The sequence below is a fragment of the Chenopodium album genome, chromosome 12 (genome assembly GCF_948465745.1).
Source record: "Chenopodium album chromosome 12, dcCheAlbu1.1, whole genome shotgun sequence".
Lineage (NCBI taxonomy): Eukaryota > Viridiplantae > Streptophyta > Magnoliopsida > Caryophyllales > Amaranthaceae > Chenopodium > Chenopodium album.
This window is the reverse complement of record NC_137845.1, coordinates 35526738-35537265: the sequence shown is the minus strand read 5'-3', so window position 1 is coordinate 35537265 and position 10528 is coordinate 35526738. Positions and strand designations below refer to the sequence as shown.

General features: G+C 37.8%; 1 pseudogene; it reads right to left on the bottom strand.

Moving 5' to 3' along the window:
* Positions 1-521: 521 nt before the first annotated feature.
* LOC145573453 (small nucleolar RNA R71) lies at positions 522-619 on the bottom strand (annotated as a pseudogene).
* Between the last annotated feature and the right edge of the window lie 9909 nt (positions 620-10528).

Sequence of the window (10528 nt, the reverse complement as noted above, 5' to 3'; positions counted from 1 at the left end):
TTTCTTTGAGATTGTATGCGTAGATCTAGTGTTCATTCTTTATTGCAGTTTGATCCGGAAATTGAAAGGACTATCACGAAGTTGAGAGTTGCTAGACGTTCTCCAAGGCAAGAAGAAGAGCAAGTTATCATGGGAGATAACCAAAGAGTGGCATTGAAGGAGTTGGGAGTTCCGGGAGCCTATAGGTATGAGAGCGGGATCGCTCCACCTACGACACTGGCAAACGACTTTGAAATTAGACCGGCGATGATTACCTTGATAGAAAGGCGTCAATTTAGTGGTGCAAAGCATGAGAGTCCCCTTAATCATCTTAAGGAATTTTGAAGTATTGCAACATTATTAAAGTGAGTGGGGTTTCTCAAGAGTTTATCCGCCTTAAGCTTTTCCCCTTTTCTCTCATTGGACGTGAATCAGAGTGGTTGTACAAGGGGGTGAAACCAAACTCCTTGAGGACATGGGATGAGGTGATAAAAGAGTTTTTATCTTGGTTCTATTCCCAAAAGAAAATGACCGAGGCAAGGACTCTCATTCAAAGCTTCAAGAAAAAAACCAATGAAAGAATTTATGAGGCATGGGAGAGGTACAAGGAGTATCAAATAAAGTGCCCACACCATGGGATCCTTACCTATCTAGTCATCCAAATCTTCTATAGCGGTCTAAGCCCTCAAGGAAAATCTTGCCTTGATGCGGGAGCTAGAGGACTAATAATGAACAAGACAGAAGAGGAAGTGGTGATCATTAAAGATGTGGTGAGGCATTATATGGATTGACAAGATGGTGAGCGTGAAGAAACAAGCAAGAGCGGTACTTCGGTATACTCGGTCGATCACATCAATGCCATCAATAACTTGTCCTCACAAATCTCGGAATTAGGGAAGGAAATGACCTCCAACAAAGCCAAACTTGAGAGTGCTTCATCTCAAGCACCTATTCTTCCCTCCCAAAATAAGAGAAGAGGTACATTTCCTAACTCTAATCTCCTTCCCTCTTCTAGCGACATGTCTAGTAGCTATATATTTTGTGATATATGTGATTCATACTATCATGATTCTTCTAATTGTCCTAATGCTTCTTTTGATGGATGTGATGACTATGTTAGCAATGAGAATGAACATGTGAATTATGTGTCTAATAACAATGTTGGACCTAGATTTAATAGTCAAAGGGATAATGGGAATAGGAACTATCATCATAATGGGAATTTTGATAATAATAAGCACAATGGGGGTTATAGGAACCAAGGAAACCAAGGTTTCCGAGGCAACTATAACCATCAAGGTTATGGTGGTCAAAATCAAGGCCAAGGATATGGGAACCATAATCAAAATTATGGTAACCACAATCAAAATTATGGCCAAAATCAAGGCCGGGGCAATTGGAGTAACCAAAATCGAGGCAATTTTCAAAATAACAGTCAAAGAGGTCCCCCAATCGGTTTCACTCCAAAGGCTTAAGGCCAAAGTGATAGCTCCTATGCTCAATCATCTTCTTCTAGAGGTAGTTTAGAGGATGTCTTTGAAAATCAAATCAAGGTGTTGAACACTTACATGTCGTCTAGTGACAAGAAGTTTAATGACATGATGGCTCAAAATAAAATGTTGGAGAATCAAATTTCTCAATTAGCCAATGTTTTGAAAGAGCATGCAAGCCCTTCTTCTCTACCATCTCAAGGTTTAGATCATAAGAGACCGATAAATGCCATAGTGACACGGAGTGGTAGGATTCTTGAGAATGGTGAGCCTAGGAAGAGTGAGGATAAGGAGAGTCCTAAGGAGGTTTTGGTTGAGGATAAGGAAGGAAATCACTCAGATATTGGATGCGGGAATCATTTTCCCCATCTTTAGCTCTAGATGGGTTTACCCGGTCCATGTTGTTTCAAAGAAAGGAGGCATGACCGTTGTAGGGAATGAGAGAGGTAAGCTCATTCCTACAAGGACGGTCACGGGATGGCGAATGTGTATAGATTATCGACGTCTAAACACATCCACTAAAAAGGATCATTTTCCCTTCCCTTCATTGACCAAATGCTTGAAAGACTAACAAGGCACAAGTATTACTGTTTTCTTGATGGCTATTATGGGTTTTTCCAAATTCCTATTCACCCGGATGACCAGAGAAAACAACTTTTACTTGTCCATATGGTTTTTTCGCCTATAGGAGAATGCCATTTGGGCTTTGCAATGCCCCCGCCACTTTCCAACAATGTATGATGAGCATATTTGGTGTAATCTCCCATATTTTCAACTTAATTATAATATATTTATTTATTATTTATACAAATATTTTTATTTTGATTTTATAGTATGAATAATTTTGATGTAAAAGTAATAAGATTTTCATTATTACTAATCTAAAACTATTAAGTTTTTAGTTTAAATCATAATCCTCTTTTAAGTTAGTAGCCCAATGCTTAAATTTTACTCAAACCTAAACCACACAATCCTTATTCCTAATAAAATTAGGAAACTATGGTCCAAATAAAAACCCCAAAAACCCTCACACCCTCTCACGTAAAAATTCATTCACCCTCTTCCTCCTCCTTCTCTGCAATTCACGACTTCACCAAAAAAAAAAAACTCTTGCTGCTGCCTTGCCGTACACCATTGTTGCCAGAGCCCTAGACCACCGCCTCCACCAGACCATCGCCGCTGCTCCATCGCAACCCACCAGTTCGCCTTCTTCTTCTCTTTTCTTTCATTTCCTCTCTTTTGTTAATTTAATTAAAGTTTTAATCTTTATTGAAATTTTGTTCATAAATTGTTATTATTATGGTTTGATTATGTATATGAGTTATAAAAGATTGCAAATTTATGAAGTATACTATGTTCAATTATGGTATAAAATTTTAGTTTTTATATTATGTATAAGTTAGGGTTTATACTTTGAATTTTCATGTTTTAGGGCTTGAAAACGTGTTAAGCAAGTTAATTATCTATACTATGATTTCATAATGGTAAAACCCACAATTTTATACTTAAAATTATTTTCCAGATTTTATATCTTGTTGAAATTGGGGTTTTATGTTGTTTATTTGAAGGATTTTAAGGTTTTAATGTGTAATATACTATTATAACTATTGAATTATGAATGTAGATCATTAAAAGTTTGAAATTTACAATTTAATTTATTTTTCAGATTTTATATAATCTGATTTTTATTATTTTTGAGCCAAAAATAAAGGTTTAGAGTGCTTCTACATGTTTTAAACAACTATTTATGCAATATGATAAGTATAGATTATTTGAATTGCAAAAACTATTAATAAAACAAATTTTCAGCATATGTTAGTAAGTTAAACTTGCTGGAATTTATGCTATAAACTATATTTTCATGGTTTTAGCATATAAACTTACAGTGAACTATTCAATTATTAACTTTGACTATTGGGAATAATTTAAAGGCATTATTTTGATGGTTTAAGAGGTTTTAAGGTAGTTTGGTATTGCTGTAAATTTATTTGCTTGGGTGTTGCTTAGTTCTTGTTGTTTGGTTTAGGAGAGGACTTTGTAAAAGGCGACTTCTAGTTTCTAAAGTGGCCAACCGACTCGTTTATACAAGGTACGTATGAGTTACGAAACCTTGCCTTTAGATGCATGTTTAAGGATGTATCGAGAACTTAGTATCATGCATAGAGAAGACTGGGCTAAATTGTTTGGTTATACATTGTGATTTCCGTATGTTGTGTATTATGCTACTTTGCAAGTATTATTATGCATTGATTTTGTAAGATACGCTTAGAGGCAAAGGTACGTGAATATGTGGAATGATTTATTTATTACTCGTTCATGATTATTGAGATAGAATGAGTAAAGGAAGAATTTAAGTCTTATAAGACGAGGTTAAGATTGTGGGGTGTTTTATGCACTCAAGGTATTTATACACCAAGAAAGTTAAAGGGATCAATAACAAATATTGCTTGTCACTAATAAATAAAGAATTGAATTGGAAACTTGCTTTACTTGATTGAATTGATATTGGATTGATTGTGTTGTTTTGCATATGAGTCATCACCAAGTCTAAACTTGTAAATCACGTAAAGTGCAAGATGGATGAGCAATAAAACTCTGGATTTGTGCACATCTGGAGTAATGACAAACAGGGGTTGGGGTACACGGGGTATTAGCCGTGTACTTTTCTAGAGGCCGTCTGACCTACGAGTCTCTTGTTTCAAATACTTTTCAAAAACTAGGAGTTAGATGAGATCTCATACTAGCTATGGTCACGGAGTCGCGCCTGTGGCCATTGGATGTTTTATTTGAAAGGAATGGTGTCCTTCAAACAAGTGTATTATTCCGATAGAGGGTTCAGAGCTATTAGAAAGCTAATTATTCAGTTAGTTCAAGTGATCGGAATGCCTAGGTGGAGGCCGCTTCCGATCAGTAATATTAATGCATAATTAATATTACAGCTTAATCTTGACTGAACCCTTCGGGTCACACCCAAGAAACTAACGATCCGACACGACAAATTAATTTGGAAGGAATTAATGAGTTGCTCGAGTAATAAATATGTAGACGTCGGAAATCGAGCTAGGAGCGTCGAAATCGAGTGTCGCAAGTCGAGTCGAATAAATAAAAGACGAGACTGTAAAATCACTAATTAATCAATAATTTACCGAAATACCCCTAGAATCGGAATGCCCCGAGCAAACCGAGTGCTAGGGGCATTTGGTATAACAAGGTGGCTAGCATACGCACCAAGCCGAGCCTAGACTGACTGGCTGGCTAGCATGGCTTGCTAGCATGTGCGGGGGCAGTGCTAGCAGCGTTGCGCGCATGGTGCTTCGGCCAGCCGCACATAGCAGTAGGCCAACCACGCACACCAAGCGCTAGCTGGGCTGCTTGGGTGCTAAGGCTCGGCCTGCCACATGGCAGCAGCCCATTGGGGCATTTGGCATTAGGGGAGCCGGTTTTGGGAAGCTTGGAGATCAAGTATTCGTCCCCCCCTTTCCCTTGTGGTCCTTATCCAACCCCTCCTCTTAGAATGCCACTTGTTGATTAATTAGTTGTTGGCTATTTTCTTTTGTTTTTGATTTAAAAATAAAAGGAGAAAATTGATTTTTCCAACTCTCCCACATTGATGGAAAAGTGGATTGCTCACTTGAGTTTCCCTTTAAATATCCCACTTGGGAATTGGGAAAACTCACTTGAGTAAGATCTCAATTAGGCATCTCCACTTGAGAGAAAACCTATAAGCTCATTAATTACTCGAGTAGTGTTTTGGTCCGGCTTGGCTAACCTCCAAGCAAGAGACCCATCGCGATTGTGTTGTGGGTGGACATCGTCGGAGGCCGTTGCGCTTGCGAGGCTTTAGCTTTCTCAAGTAAGAGCTCCATTTGGTCGAGCGAAGCACGCTACAAGGGTAATTTAGTCTTTTCTCTAATCTTGTTATTTTTGCATTTTGGTTATATTAATTGTGAGTTTTTCCTTGGGCTCGGGTTTTATTTTCTGCGGTGAGTCGGACTCATCGAAACCCAACATTATTGATGTTTCCGAAAGGAGGTATGAGGTTTTTCTTTTATTGATGTTCCAAATGGAGCATGGGATGGACAACTGTAGACACCTATTTGTGTCTCCCCAAAACCAAACCTAGTGATGAGCACCTTTCACGTAATTTGATTATCGAACGAAGTGAAAGTGTGGAAAGTCTTGTGATGCGGTTGTTTTAATAAAATTCTTTCTTCTGTTTTTTGAAAATGTGCTCTATTTATTGAAAATGTCCAGTACAATTTAGTTTGGTCCATGATAAGGGTCCAATTATAGTGTAGTTGGATTGGGTTCGAAAAGAGCTTTCTAACGATATATTATAAGCCCAATTTCGATGAATAATGAGGAAGTTATGGCCAAAATACTAAATTGGTCCTTAAATGGTTTTATGGCCCAATGATCTAGTGGAGGACCCATTAATTAATATTCCTAAATTTATTAGGATTGATTTTAATCTTCTAGAATAATCTAGAAGGTTATTTTGAGTTCTAATGAGATTAGGAATGATAATTATATCTTTTACGAAAATAAAGAATTCTATTTTGATTAAAACAAGTGTTTTGAAAGAGATTAAATCTGATTTTTAAAGATAAGTATGGACGTTATTAATCAAATTTAATTAGATTAAGGGCATACAGGTTTTTAGAAAACGCGTGAATCAGCACGAAACGACAAAGTCAGCGCGTAACGACAAGCCTGTTGCACAGCGACAGGGCTGTTGCGTCGCGTTGGACCCTGTCGTTCTGCGACAGAGGCAATTTTAGTCCTAATAGGATTCGGTCTTTTTCTGATCATTTTCGGGCTATTTTCTCTATAAATAGGGTCGTATTCCCGTTTTTATTCATCCACAATCACCAACATTAACAATCATTCAACAATCATCTTTCTCTTCTCTCTCAAGCTAATAGCTTTTCTAAGCTTGCCCTTTTCAAATTAAAATACCGCGTTCACGAATCTTAGACATACCTAGCCAAGCTCGAAGTTACCTTCGCCCTAGACGTGAAAGGTTGATAATTTCTGAGGGTTTGGTCCCAAGTCCCTATTTCAATTATTTGAATTAATTGTTTGATTTAATATTTTCCTTGAAGTTACTAACGTGTGTATTGTTTTGATAGAAAGTGATACGAGGCACCAAAGTAAGTAATTTAATTGTTTAATTATTCTTTTGACATAGAAATCAAGTTCCTTATATCATATTAATTCCTAGTATCATGTTAGGATGTTATTTATTGTTTTCTATTATCATGTTTAGGTTGCTTCCTATTTCTTCTATCATGTTAGTATCATGTTAGGGATAAAGCTTTGATTGTTATTGTTTAGTGACATGCTAGGATTTGTTATTAATCTTGTTAGTATCATGCCTAGGATCTTGCTAATAATATTATTATGCTTTGATGAGATTGTTATTATGATGATGATTGTTGTTATTATGTTGCTTGATATATTATTGTTATTGCTTGATCACGCCCTCTCTTGCAGGTTTAAGGAAATTTGTACTTGTAATCACGCTTAATAAGATAATTAATAATTTTATTTAGGCCAATGTGATTATAATTCAAGTGATCGCCAATAATAGTTTTGTTTGTGCATTAATACTCAACCAACATAGATTAAACAGGTTTAGGATTAATATATTGATTGTATGTTAATCAGAAAGCGCACATGAATATGAGAAGAATAAAGTAGATGCCTATTTTTAGGGCAGGTTCAATCTCTTTTAAGTTGGATTTGTACCTTCATCCCCTAATATCCAGTCATGGTTCCAGACCACTATGGAGTTAGCGATCTTATGGATTGTGATGGGGTGTAACCTTCACCCTGTGAACGGTTTACAAGTTCCTAAAACTTGTTGGCGACTCTTTTGCTCTAGCTTCCTTCCCTTTGGACGCCACCATGCTTAAGTGTATGATCACAGTGGGGCTCAAGTGAGATATGCTTGAAATATTCCCTACAGTCAATGTCGTGTGGCGACAGAGTCATCGTCACGCGACAGACTCTGTTGTCTCGTGCTATGTTCTTCCAATACCGAGCCAGAAATCTACCTTCTTGTTTTGACCAGTTCTAGTACTGTTTGCCCGATTCTACTTCCTGATTGAGTTTTTCTCACTTTTCTGAACCCATATGTGTTCTACATATGGCCATAACCCTCTGGAGATTCACACTCCATCTACCCAATCGAACGCTCATTGCAACGAAGGGTACATCCGAATTTGTGAATTCACTAAAACGTGGAAGCAAGTTTAACTTGCGGGGTCCCATCCACACGCGTTAACCCTTCCAAAGGTAAGGCTTTCGCGTAGTGCATCCGGACTCATAACCATGGACCTCTTTGACTAACCCTTATCCTTGAACTTTAGAGAACTAGAGCCATGGTTAGGTTGCAAACTCATTGCATCATATTGTGCTTACTTGACTACTTGTGCATCTCTTGTTTGTGCATATTTACACTAACCGTTTGTTTGACTTGTGTTTGAGTTTAAATAAACTGATTAATGACTAAAGGACTTTGCTTAATTAATTAACCAATTAATATGAGTTTCTAAAGTTTAAATAAATTGATCGAACCTGACTTAGTACGTTTATAGGATTGGAAACAGACCCAAACCGACGTTTCAGCAATGACGCCGAAGTTTGGTCTGTGGTGCGATACGCTAGTGTCCGGCGCGACGCGACAGGGCTGGCGTATCGCGACAATACCATCGTCCTTGCGATGGTCTAGTTTTCTGCCCGAGTCTTCACTCCGAGTCTGTTTAATCAATTTATTAATGGTAAAAACCGTATTGAGTCTAAGCACATAGTCTCATGGTCTTACACAAAAGTCAAATCATGCCACTTTCACTCACTTCAAAAGCACACACTTTGTATATATGATTACACCTTGACCATGTCTAGAGAGTCTTGTGTGCGTGTGTTTTCTGTCATTTTTTTAGGGGGGTAAGTTGGATATTAATCCTCCAAACATAACCATGTTGTTTAAACACTATACTTGATTCCCAAAAATATACACCCAATTTTTGCTTTTTTGCCTTTAAAACCAATAAAGTCAAAGTCAATTTGGGTCAAGTCATTAAAACAAATATGGGTTAATTTACAGTACTTGGTCAAGAATAGAGGGACGATTAATCAAGGACAACATCTTTGTTCAAGTTCTACATTTCGATAAGCCCATCAGACACAATAAAAAGTTCATACTAATGGCAACCCAACAAGAAGTTGATGAGCTTAGGCAAAACATTGTTAATTTGAACGAGATGATGAAGACCCTTGCTCTTCAAGTCAATGACCCTGCGAAACAACAACAAATGGAGCGAATGGAGGAAAGCTTGAGCGCAAGCTTTCCAACGACTATAAGTTCCAAGGGATTAGCTCACAAGGGGTCTTAGTGGACAAGGAACTTCTTCCGTAGAAGTTCAATGCCAACGACATCCCTAAATTCAAACCAACTGACAACCCCTACTTTCACTTAAGGGCCTTTGAAACTATAATGAATATCAAGGGGATTGACAGGAAGGTTTTCCACACTTTGTTCTCACTATCTCTAGAGACCGTTTGCCAACAATGGTTCTTTTCCCTTGAAAAGGAGAAAACCTCTTCTTGGGATGGCATAATCAATGCTTTCATAGATAGATACAAATATAACTTCCAAGTCGAAACTGACCATAGAGAGCTTGAGATGTTGAAACAAAAAGAGAATGAATGCTTTACTTCTTTCTTTAATAAGTGGAAGGAAACTTCCGCTAAAATGGTTGAGGTGCCCACTGAGAAAGAATCTGTAAGGATGTTCATTAAGAATCTCCAGGAAAAGTACTCTAAGCATCTCAAATATCAAAGCAATTTGAACACTTTCAAGGCCGTCTATGATGTAGGAATCAACATTGAAGATGACCTTGCAAAGCAAAAAGCTGCTAACAACTCCAATAGTGGCTGGAAAGGAAAGAAGAGCGACAATCCTTCTTCTTCTAAAACTACCCACTCAAATAATGTTAGCACCTTTAATCTGAATGAGGTCCTGGCTATGAACAACCAACGACAAAAGAAGCCATTTAGGAGAAACTTCACACTTATTGGCATGAGTTATGACACCGCATTTGATCTCTTACATGCAAAAGGTCTTATAACTCCCATTAGACCATTTGTGGATCCACCAGTCGAAAAGAGGACAGCTAGTTGGAACCTCAATGCACACTGCAAGTACCATCAAGGCAAGGGCCATCTTACTGAGAATTGTTGGAAGTTAAAAGAAGCTATTCAAGATCTCATTGATAATAGCAAACTTCCATTGCCTCCTGCAAGCAAGAAACCAAGTATCAATAATGCCCCACTTTCAGAATCCTTGGCTATTTCTGATGAGGAAGATCACATCGATCCAACAACCCTTATTAAACCAATTGAAGAAATTCATTCCATCGAAGAAGAAGAGGAAATCTTTTTCGACGCCAAGAAGCACACTATAGGCGAATCTCCGGCCAGTAAAGAAGAGGTATGACACCTCATAAACACGCTAAGAGAGGCAATTGTTATATGTCGCGAACTCCTTGACCGTCTAAAAAGAGTTGAAAATAAGAATGATATGGAAAAGAGGACAATTGCTAAAACTAGTGAGAGAAAACCATTTTCTCTCCAAGTAGTTGAAAAACCCAAAAGGAGCAATAAACCTTATACTCCAATTGGGACCTCTTATGCAGACATGTTTCAAAAGCTCTTCGAAAGTGGGAAGATTAAACCTCTCCAGCCAAGACCTTTTGAATCACTGAAAAGGACGGATAGATTCTATTGTCCCTACCATTAATCTGGGGGACACACCATTGAACATTGCTTCAAGTTCAAGGATTTAGTCCAAGAACTAATTGATAACAAGAAGTTAGTCCAAATATCTCCAGAAAAAGATGCTAGTATCAATGGAACTTGGGAAAGCGATGATGAGGATGTCTACCTCAAAGATTTGAAAGAAACTCCACTTTCCACAATTTATCCGGTAGACGATATTTGGGATGAAGAAGACTCACCCATAGATGTCCTCACAAGATCAGGGAGAATACAAC